This window comes from Vidua chalybeata, chromosome 2 (assembly GCF_026979565.1).
Source record: "Vidua chalybeata isolate OUT-0048 chromosome 2, bVidCha1 merged haplotype, whole genome shotgun sequence".
NCBI lineage: Eukaryota > Metazoa > Chordata > Aves > Passeriformes > Viduidae > Vidua > Vidua chalybeata.
This window is the reverse complement of record NC_071531.1, coordinates 97067421-97076936: the sequence shown is the minus strand read 5'-3', so window position 1 is coordinate 97076936 and position 9516 is coordinate 97067421. Positions and strand designations below refer to the sequence as shown.

At 43.3% G+C, this 9516-nt stretch overlaps 1 long non-coding RNA gene across 1 annotated transcript; it reads right to left on the bottom strand.

The window, feature by feature from the left end:
- Nucleotides 1-4348: 4348 nt before the first annotated feature.
- LOC128783935 (uncharacterized) lies at nucleotides 4349-7112 on the bottom strand. Its single transcript, XR_008429296.1, has 3 exons — nucleotides 7028-7112; nucleotides 5698-5906; nucleotides 4349-4536 (listed from the first exon to the last, which is right to left on the bottom strand). It is a non-coding gene; the product is annotated as an uncharacterized LOC128783935 (long non-coding RNA).
- Between the last annotated feature and the right edge of the window lie 2404 nt (nucleotides 7113-9516).

The window sequence follows — 9516 nt, the reverse complement described above, 5'->3', positions numbered from 1 at the left end:
AGGAGAAATGTTAAAATGCTATTATGAGCCATGGTTTTGTCCAATTAGCAGACTCTGCTTTAGGCTTGACTCAAGTGGCTTGTCTATATAAGGATGTATTAGTCATTTTCTTTTTTTATTTTTCTTGACCATAAAAACAACAGATGTGATGGTCTGTGGTCAGCATAGAAAAGAATGATTCATGGCTAGGCATATTTAAACCTCCACTAGGAAACTCTCCATCTGAGACCCTTTCCACCTCTTCCCCCTCATTTCAGATAACCAGAGCCACAAACACCTGTCACATAATACATCTCAAAATTCATCAGCAATTCTCTCCATATGTCTAAGTTTTGAGGTGGCTGGAAGATATCAGCTGCTCCTGCCTAGTCTCTCAGGACTGCATGGACTTAAGGAATACTAACGTAGTGATAGAGAAGAAATCCTTGTGCAGCAATAATGTGGGTGAGCAAAGGAGCTGTTATGGCTAAGCAAGGATCAACTCAGAGGTGCTAACTTGGTCTTGTGTAACATGGTGAGTTTGGCTCTGATATCTGTTCTATGGCCATCCCTGGAGCACTTCAGGGAGGAATTTGGAGAATGTTAGAGTCAGTGTTTTCTGATGAAGATGTGGAGAGGGGTGGGCTCAGAAAGTAAGGGAAAGGGGCTATGAAAGATGTCAGCAGTGAGTGCTTCATCTGTGAAGTAATTGTAGGATGAGCTGGAAAGCAGAAATTTAGGCACTGAGACTGTGTATGAAGCGGTATGGGGTTTGGGAAATAAGAGAATCAAAAATCCTATTAGATATGGGCTGGGGGTCTTGGCTTGGGGAGCTAGGTTCTGAAGAAGGGTAAGAAGAGTGCTTCCACCAGAACAGGCAAGAGAGAGGAAAAGGCTGTTATACCATGAGTTTTTTGGTTTTAAAAATGAGTCTTCTCAGCTACTCCTAATCTGTGTGGAATATCTTGGAGCCCTAGGGAAAGTGCTCTGCTCAGGCTGGGATGTGTCTGCACACCACTGGGCGCTGTACAAGAAGCTTGGTGTAGCTTGTGAAGCACGGCTGAACGCTGGGGCTGTATGCGCTGTTGCCCTCCTCTTAGTACTGCTGTCAGGTCTGTTCTCCTGCCACTTCAGTAGCACCTGGCTGTCTGGTGACCTCCCAGAGCTGCACCCACAAGGAGTGGCCTGCTAAGGACTCTGCTGAATGGTGACTCATGAATGACGGTGACATGTCCCAAGGAAGTTAAAGTGATTATCCCAGTCTCACTGAGTAAAGAAAAACAGTAAGTAAGAGATATATCAGTGTTCAAAATATGTGGAAAACACAGCACAATGAAATTAAATGTAGGTAAAAATAAGTCAGTCCTGTAGAGGTGATGCAAGGTCTCCTCCCACAGAAATGAGAAACTGGTGGATTAGTAAGCTTGAAAAACTGGGATGGGGGCAGGTAATGGAGATGAGACAGCTCTGATGAACCTTGTCTGACAACTGATCAGATGTGAGATTAGGTACTGTAATGTGGAGCACAAACAAGACAGGCCAATGAACTTTTCAGCTGAAGACTCAGAAGCTGTAAATCACAGAGAAGGAAAGCCCTGGTTTCACACTCTTGGCTTCTGGCATGGAATAGACTGAACCTGTCCTGTGCTCTAAAGTACAAACATATACATGCACCAAGCACATTACAAGAACTCCAAGGCTGCAAAATCCAGCTCTTCCAAATTAGGCCAAGTGTGAAAGCTCCTTCTGGGTTTTAATTTAATAATAATTTTCTATGTCTATTTCCTGGCACAGCCTTTAACTTCCTGATGAAGGGCTCAGAATCACTGCTTACTTCCGTGTACAGGATCAACACATCCTTCTGCCTCATCCTGTGCCAAATCTGGCTGCTTGTTCCAACCTTTCTCTCCATGACCAGCCAGCTTCCTTTCTTCATTGTAAGCTCTCCTGTGTCAAATTCCCGCTTCCTCATTCAGCAGGTGCTCTAATGATCTTCCCTATGAAAATTCCCCAGTTGGTTTTGACTGGGACTAATCTGGCCTTGTGGAAGGTATCCCTGTTCATGGCAGACGGATTGGAACTAGATGGTTTTTGAAGTCCTTTCCAACCCAAACCATTATATGATTGTATGATACCCACCTGGCATTGCAACACATTCATTTTGTCATCTGTTTCTCTTTGCTGAGGAGTTCTTCCCTTTTGCCATTCCCCATCTTCTCTTGTGCTCCTGGTCATCTCTCCAGATTAGTTCCATAGGCCAAATTCCTTCTGGGGCAGTTTGTCTAATGTCAAAGTTTTGCACAGTATAAATCTGCCCAGTTCTCACGTACAACATAGCTCTTTGTCAGGTCGTCCATTGCCTTTCCCTCAGCAATCTTTCTCTTAGTCAATCACGGGATGTGAGGAACTTTCCCCATCTCTTTCTCCAGACTCAGGCTTATTTGAAATTCTCTCATTCCCAGTTGTCCTTCCTATTTTGCTACACACATTCAATTACTGTCTCTTGATCTTGTCCAGTTATCAAGATATAGGAATTTTTGATAGAACCTTGGAAATGAAGTAGCAGGACTATTTATAGTGGAAAAAGCAAGAGGTGAATTTTAAAAATAAATCCATCCTCCCCTTTGCTTGAGAGGGTAAGTTTCCCACCACACGTGGATTCCAGTGCTACTCAGACTCCCTGATTTCCTTGGGATTCGAACCCATGTGGGTATGCTGTAAGCAAGGGCCCAGGGTCCTGGTGTAGTGTGGGGTTTGTGCAGAGCAGCTGCCTGACATGAGCTCAGCCAAAGGGGTGCACACCTGCATATTTTCTACTTGCAGAAATCACCCATATCAGTCAGGGGCTGCGTGGTCAGGGAAGCATTACATAGCATAAGAGTTTCTACTTATGAAATGAAAAAGCTCAGCCAGTTACAATGCTCTTCCTCCTGCACTGCTACCCAAAGCCTCCCCTCTGCTGGGAGCATTGGGGACCATCTATTTCCTCTTGGCTCTACAGCCTTCTCTATTCCTGTCTGCCCTGCAGCCCTACTGCTTGTGAACTGATACTACTGGTTGTCCAGTCATCACCCAAAAGTGTCAGTTTTCTCCTCTGTCTCTTTCCATGTTTAGGTTGGGGTAATGTTATACCTTGTGGCAATTTTGAGGGGAGAGCTGGGAAAAATAATGATTCCAGGACAAAGCATGTGGCATTGTATCAGTTTTGTGAGTCTGAAATCCAATTGCAAGTGAGACCCAGCACTGAAAATCTTCTCTATATTTGCCTGTGTTCTTTCCAGTTTTTGCTAAAGTAATGAGTGTATAAACCAATCTTATTATAAGGTTGATATTTCAGTTGCTGTTCTTATTTTTAACAGTTCCAAAAGGAAATTCATTAAATCTTGGTGGAAGAGGAAAGAACCACACTTTTGTACTTGTTGATTGTGAAAGCTGAAAGCTGGGGTTGGAGTCAGGTTTCATGTACTTTTGGACGTAAAGAACATAGTTTAATTAATCAGAAATTGTCATGATCACATAAGAACTGTTTGACTTCTGAATCTATTCCAATAATGTAGCAAGATGCACTCAGTAGCTTGAGTAAATTCTCTAAATTGCTCTGAAAAGGTTTTATGAGTGCCTGACAGGCTTAAATAATTCTAGATACAAACGTAGCTAAAATTCTACTCTCTCTGAATGGGACCCTTCAAGCAGTACTCTATCTGCTTTTTAGAGAGCTCCACACGAGTTGCACTTACATACACATCCTAAATTCATGGGAATGGAGAGCTGAAAAAGCCACTGGTTCTGCAGGGCTACAGAGCTGGCTTTTTGTCCAGCCAACAGAGATATAGGGGCTGTGTTCTCTAACCAGTACTTATACAGTGCCTAATGTGGACACTGTGACTATTTGTCTCCAAAGGCTCTGCAGGGAGCCAAGCCAAACTGCCCCTGTCTCCCTGAGCTTTGGCTCCAATGCTGGAGTGTTAAGGCTATTTTAGGCAGTCTGAATATAACCCTAAGCATGTGTTTATTATATTAGCAGGTAGCAAATGGTTGTAATTAACAATGGTACTAAGTGTAAGCTGCGGTTTTAGAAGTTTTCAGAAGTCCACTATTAGACTAGTACTGTTGGAAGTAAAAAGAAAATACATTACAAATATGCTAATATAGCCATACTATCAATCAGACCTTTTGAGAGGGTGGGCAAAGAATGAAGACAAGGATGAGGTGCTTGAGTTAGTGTAGCCTGAGTGATAAACAGGGCAGATGTGTCACATATTACCTGCTTGACAACCAGAATGTTTGCTGGGTATCAAGAATGATGAATATACAACCATCAGTTAAACTAATAATTTTTATTTATCAGCAAGAAAGCTTACTGTGCTGTTCCATGTCAATAGGCTACTGATGTAACATAAAGTGAGTTCTGTTTTCATACATGAGTGTTGACTTCTCCCACACCCCTCCAAAGAAGCAGCAACAACAAAAACAGGAGACTGATGGAGGCTGAAGTGACTATTGGGGCTGCAAGTCATGGGAAGGTCTGAGCAGGTCTTCACATCAAGGAGCTCATTTCTGCAGTGACAGACAGGTGGGAGATACACACAGGTGCCTGCCATGTAAGGTCACCCCTGAGAGCAGCACTCTCCTTTTCAGGGATCTCCACAACCAGAGAGCTCTTGAGCCAGCCTGAGGGCTGGTGGCTGAGAGCCAAAAGCAAGCCAGAAACCGTCCTTGTGGTGCAGGTGATGGGGAGGGCTGCCTGACACATAGGTGCAACCTGCATGTCACCACTGGCAGGACTTATGGAAGTCCTCAGGACAAAGGAAGCTCAGAGAGCACCTCCCTCTTATGTGAGCATCTATATGAACCAGACTTAGAACTTCTTAAAACTGGAGTTATTTAGGTCCGAGGTTTTGCTTTGGGCCGCTCTCAGTGTTGACTTTAACTTACATTTGGACTGTCTAGGTCAATACCACATTTTTTAAACCCTAGAAAGCAGCTACTTTTAGCTACCAAAGGAGACAATTTTGATCTATTTTTCAGAAAAAAAGGTACTATAAGGATAGGCTTAAAGCTGTTTGTCCAGATACTGTCCTTTGGAACTATTACAAATACAATAGTGCTCCATGTACTGACTTTTGTCAGCCTTTCTGATGACTTGTTAGTAAATGAGCTGCTTCTTCACAGACTAACATTGATTTGTTCTGCAAACTGCCTAAAGTGCAAGAGATTTCACCAATCTCCATTTTAAAAAATCAGTTTTAGTTCAGTTTGGCTTATTATTACTTTACTTTCATAATTAATGGTACTAATAATCAATTGGAGTATTGATAGAATAGCAATATAATTAATAACACTGGTAGCTTTATTGAAACATACTGCTATTTTAAGTATGCTATTTTATTTTCAGAGCTTCTGGAGGCCCCAGATATCTTGGGACCTTGCAACATATTCTGCTACACAAATCTTGTGATCTTGGTAAGGCTTTGTCTGTCAACATCTATAAGCTTGTAACAATCTCTAACTATGGTGGTTTTTTTGACTGAGGAAACATATTTACCTTTAAAAATATCTTACTGCATTTGAGGCAGGATAAATGCCAAGTGGAGGACAAAACTCCAATCTACACCTTTGCAAAATTGCTTCTGGCAAGGATGGGAAGTTTTTAATGCAACCATTAGGTGTGTTAGCACTGATGGAGCCCTGGCAGATGTGTATCACAGTATTACCCACCTTTGCAGCTGGAGCTGCAGCAGAGCAGAGGGATCACAAACTCTTGTTGCCGCACAAAGCAGCAGTGGTAGGACACTGCTACAATGCCTCTACTTTGCTGAGCTCCCCAGGTGCAGAAGAGTCTGATTCTTCTCCGTGAAGTCATCTTCAGCTCCATCTGTGTCAGGAGCTGCAGTTTGGGATTACACATTTCCTTTCCATTCACCTTCCTGTTTGTATTGATTTTTTTGGTGAAAAATAATTTTATAATTGAGAAATGCAGTTTTGAGCTGACTCCATTATTCTTTAACTTAAATTAGTGGAATAGATGTGATTGAAAACTTTCCCTTGAAAGATATGCAAAATAATGGGGAAGCAATATGCAACTCTTCATCTAGTAGATTTGGATACGTATTTCTTTGCTTTCTTATGGGTCCTGAATGTTCCTTCAGTTGCCAGGTTGTTGAACATTTTGAGGTGGCTTCTTCCCTATTCCTCATGACTAGCTGTTGCACTTTGCAGAGTGATTAACTGGAACAGTGAAATGTTATCTGGATCCCTCTACCCCAGCTTCAATGATCTGCTGTACGGTCAGTCCCTGGGCCATGTTTCTTTTCATGGAGCACTGAGCTATTCCACAGTGCAGTGGGAGACAGGGACAGCTCCTCATAGCTCTCCAAGGACTCTTGGGCTGTGGAGTATGTCTTAGCCTCAAACCCCACACACCACCTGATTGCAGGTCACTCCACCTGTGCAGCATTTTCATTAGTTTCATTAGCTACCTGCCTTTCTGCCATTGGATTTAATCTATTAAAAAAACATCCATTACAAAGTTGACAAATAGCAGGTAAGTTCCCAGTCTAGTTTGCTGTCTGGTCTCTCCTCCATTTGCTTTGCCATGTGCCAGGTAGTAGCGACAATAAAGAGACAGTCGAGCTAATAAAAGCATTCTTTATCTCTGCTTAAGGGGAGATTAAATAGAGGTGTCTATATCCCTTACTAAAATGGAGCTCGTCACATATTTTTTAGAATGATAACAGATTTACCCTCAAACAAAGACTTTGATGTGCATCTGAGTATTTTTGTTGACAAGCTGGCAGTCACGGTGGTGTCCTTCCTGCAGTCCTATTGCACTGACCTCTACAGTACTCTTCCCGATGTTTCTCTCTTAACTGCCTGCATTGCTGTTTGGCACATTTATCAATAAAGTGACTTGAATTCTAAGAGTTTTGTGGACTAGAGTCATGCTGCTATTCCTAAAAGTGTGTTTTCCTCAGATTTGTGGAAAATGATAGCTGCAAAATGTCAAATTTAGAAGAAAGTGGGTGGAAACCTGAATTTTGTCACTTACTGCTTCAGCTGGCACTAAACGAGAGTTTTCAGCTCCCCGCTCCCTCCCTCACCTCCTTCATGACAGCAGAGTGTGATTGTGCCTAAATATGATGCTGTGACAGGGTCACAGTGAACTCCTCTTCCCATGCTCCAGGTGGAACACAGTGTACGGAAATGCTGTTGCACAAACATAAGCGCTTTACACTTGCAAACGTTGCACCCAGCTATGGTTACAGGGGAAGGGTTTCCGTGATGCATTCCTGGTTTTCTGACACAGCTGCAGTGATTTATATGCATGCTGGGGCAGTTTGGGGGAGCAGCAGGTGTTTGGGGAAAAGCTGCTTCCTGTCACACACCTCCCCAAGCCCTGCACACAGGGGATGATGTGGCGTGGGGCTGCCCTTCGCTGAGCAGTGGGAATCCGGTCCTGTAAACCCAGTGCCTGTTATGGTTCCTTGTTGCTTGAGAAGGGTGTTTTGCTTTAAGGCAAAGGTTTTGTGTGTGGTTCACACAGAATGTGAAAGCCAATTTGGGAGTATTATATAAGCAGAAGTAGAGATATTCCAGGCTCTGTGGTTTGAGAGGATGATGCGAGGAAAGGCTCGAAGCCTGCTGAAAATTGGTAAGTGTAGCCGTGCCAAGTATATGGACACCCTGAAAAAAACACTTGGCAAGGTGCCCTTCTATGGTTTGTGGTACTGATGCAAGAGCCTGACTGGTGCCACTGGGTGGGGATTACCAGCTCCCAGGAGAGGTCTGGTGGGTATCCTGTCTGCTGGGCACTCATTCCACATGCCATGAACCAAAAACTAATGTCCCCCAACTATTCAATCATGAGTCACACCTTTGGGCCTTTGTGTCAGCTCCTTTTCACATTGTTCCAGGGTGCACTCTGCCTATCCTTATTCATCCCCTCCTGAATGGCATGTGTTATTTCTTTTTCCACCTGGGCAGGCTAATTTAAGAGCCTCAGTCAATATTCTAACTCTATTTCTGCCATACAGCCTTGAGAGAGCTGTAAGGACCATGGCAACAACACAGACCTCATTACACGGCCCCTGCTATGAACTATACTCTGTGACCCAAGCATGGCCTTCCAGTACCTGAAGGGAACCTACAAGAAACAAGGTTGGAGAGATGATTTATAAGGGTATGTAGTGACACAACAAGGGGGAATGGGTTCAAGAAAGAGGGTAGGTTTAGATTAGATATTAGGAGGAAATTCTTTACTATGAGGGTGGTGAGACCCTGGAACAAATTGTCCAGAAAAGTTGTGGGTGCTTTATCCCAGAGAGTGTTCAAGGCCAGGTAAGATGGAGCTCTGAGCAACTCAGTAGAAGGTGTCCTTGCCCATGGCAGGGGGGTTAGAACTAGCTGATCTTTAAGATCCTTCCATCCCAAACCAGTCTATGATTCTGTGTGCATGGAGAAGTCTTGCCTGACATGCTCCCTCAGTTGTCCATCCTGCCCACTGTTAGTGGATCCTCTGCTATGACATAGCTGGTGGTTGTGAAGACTGAGCTTAGTGACAAAAGTCAGCCTGTGGAAGGTATTCAGAAGAGATCCATGCCATTGGTCTATGATCTGGAAGTCCTGTGCCGTGTAGAAAATCTGAATGACAAGCCTGATTTAATGGAAAGAAAAGAGGGCTGGGAATTAGTGTGGTAACAGCCTTCAGATATCTGTAAGATTTTTGCATAATGGAAGGAAACCATCTGCTTTCCAGGACCATGGCAGGGAAATAGGTTTGGTTGAAAGAGCAGCAAGGAAAGTCAGGGTTAGATCAGTGGTGGGGAGAGTGAAATACTGCAGGAAATTGTGTGTGGAAGATGAATCCCCAACTTCTAGTGTAGGTTGGACCCTCAGAAGTATGCAGATAGGGGTGACCTTGCTTTGGAGAAACTTAATGACTAGCTTAATGATTCTATGTGAGAAAAATAGCTGATGTGACACTGAGTGTAGGATTTTATAGGTGTAGGAAGTGAACAGAATCTGTACAAGAGGGGAGGACCAGAACCCAGGAAGCCCATTCACATGCTCACATACAAGAAGATATCCTCAAAAGTATATTAGGATATTCCCCTAGCTTTTCAAAGCCTTTTTCTATATGTCATTCTTGCACTCTGAACAAGTTTTAAGAACATTGCTGTGGTTTCTTTGAGAAAGGCATGTTACAAACTACCATGTGGGGGTACTGAGCTGAATGTCCTTAAGGTATGGACTCTACAGACTCAGTGTTTCAGCATACTTACATCTACTGAATCAGGGCCAGGAATAAACCGGATGAAGATGTGGTGTGGGTAAATTTTTTACCTTGTTTATGTAAGATTTGGCATGGTTGTCAGTAAAGTCCATCTCTTTGTGAGAGCAGAATTTGTCTATTGGAAAGCAGGCATGGAAAGTTTTAGAAGCACTCATATGAGCTTCAGGGCTGAATGAGAATTGTGAGTAAATGATGCTATGCTGTGTTTTATTAGTTGGGAACAGCCAGTGGGAACAGCCCCTCTG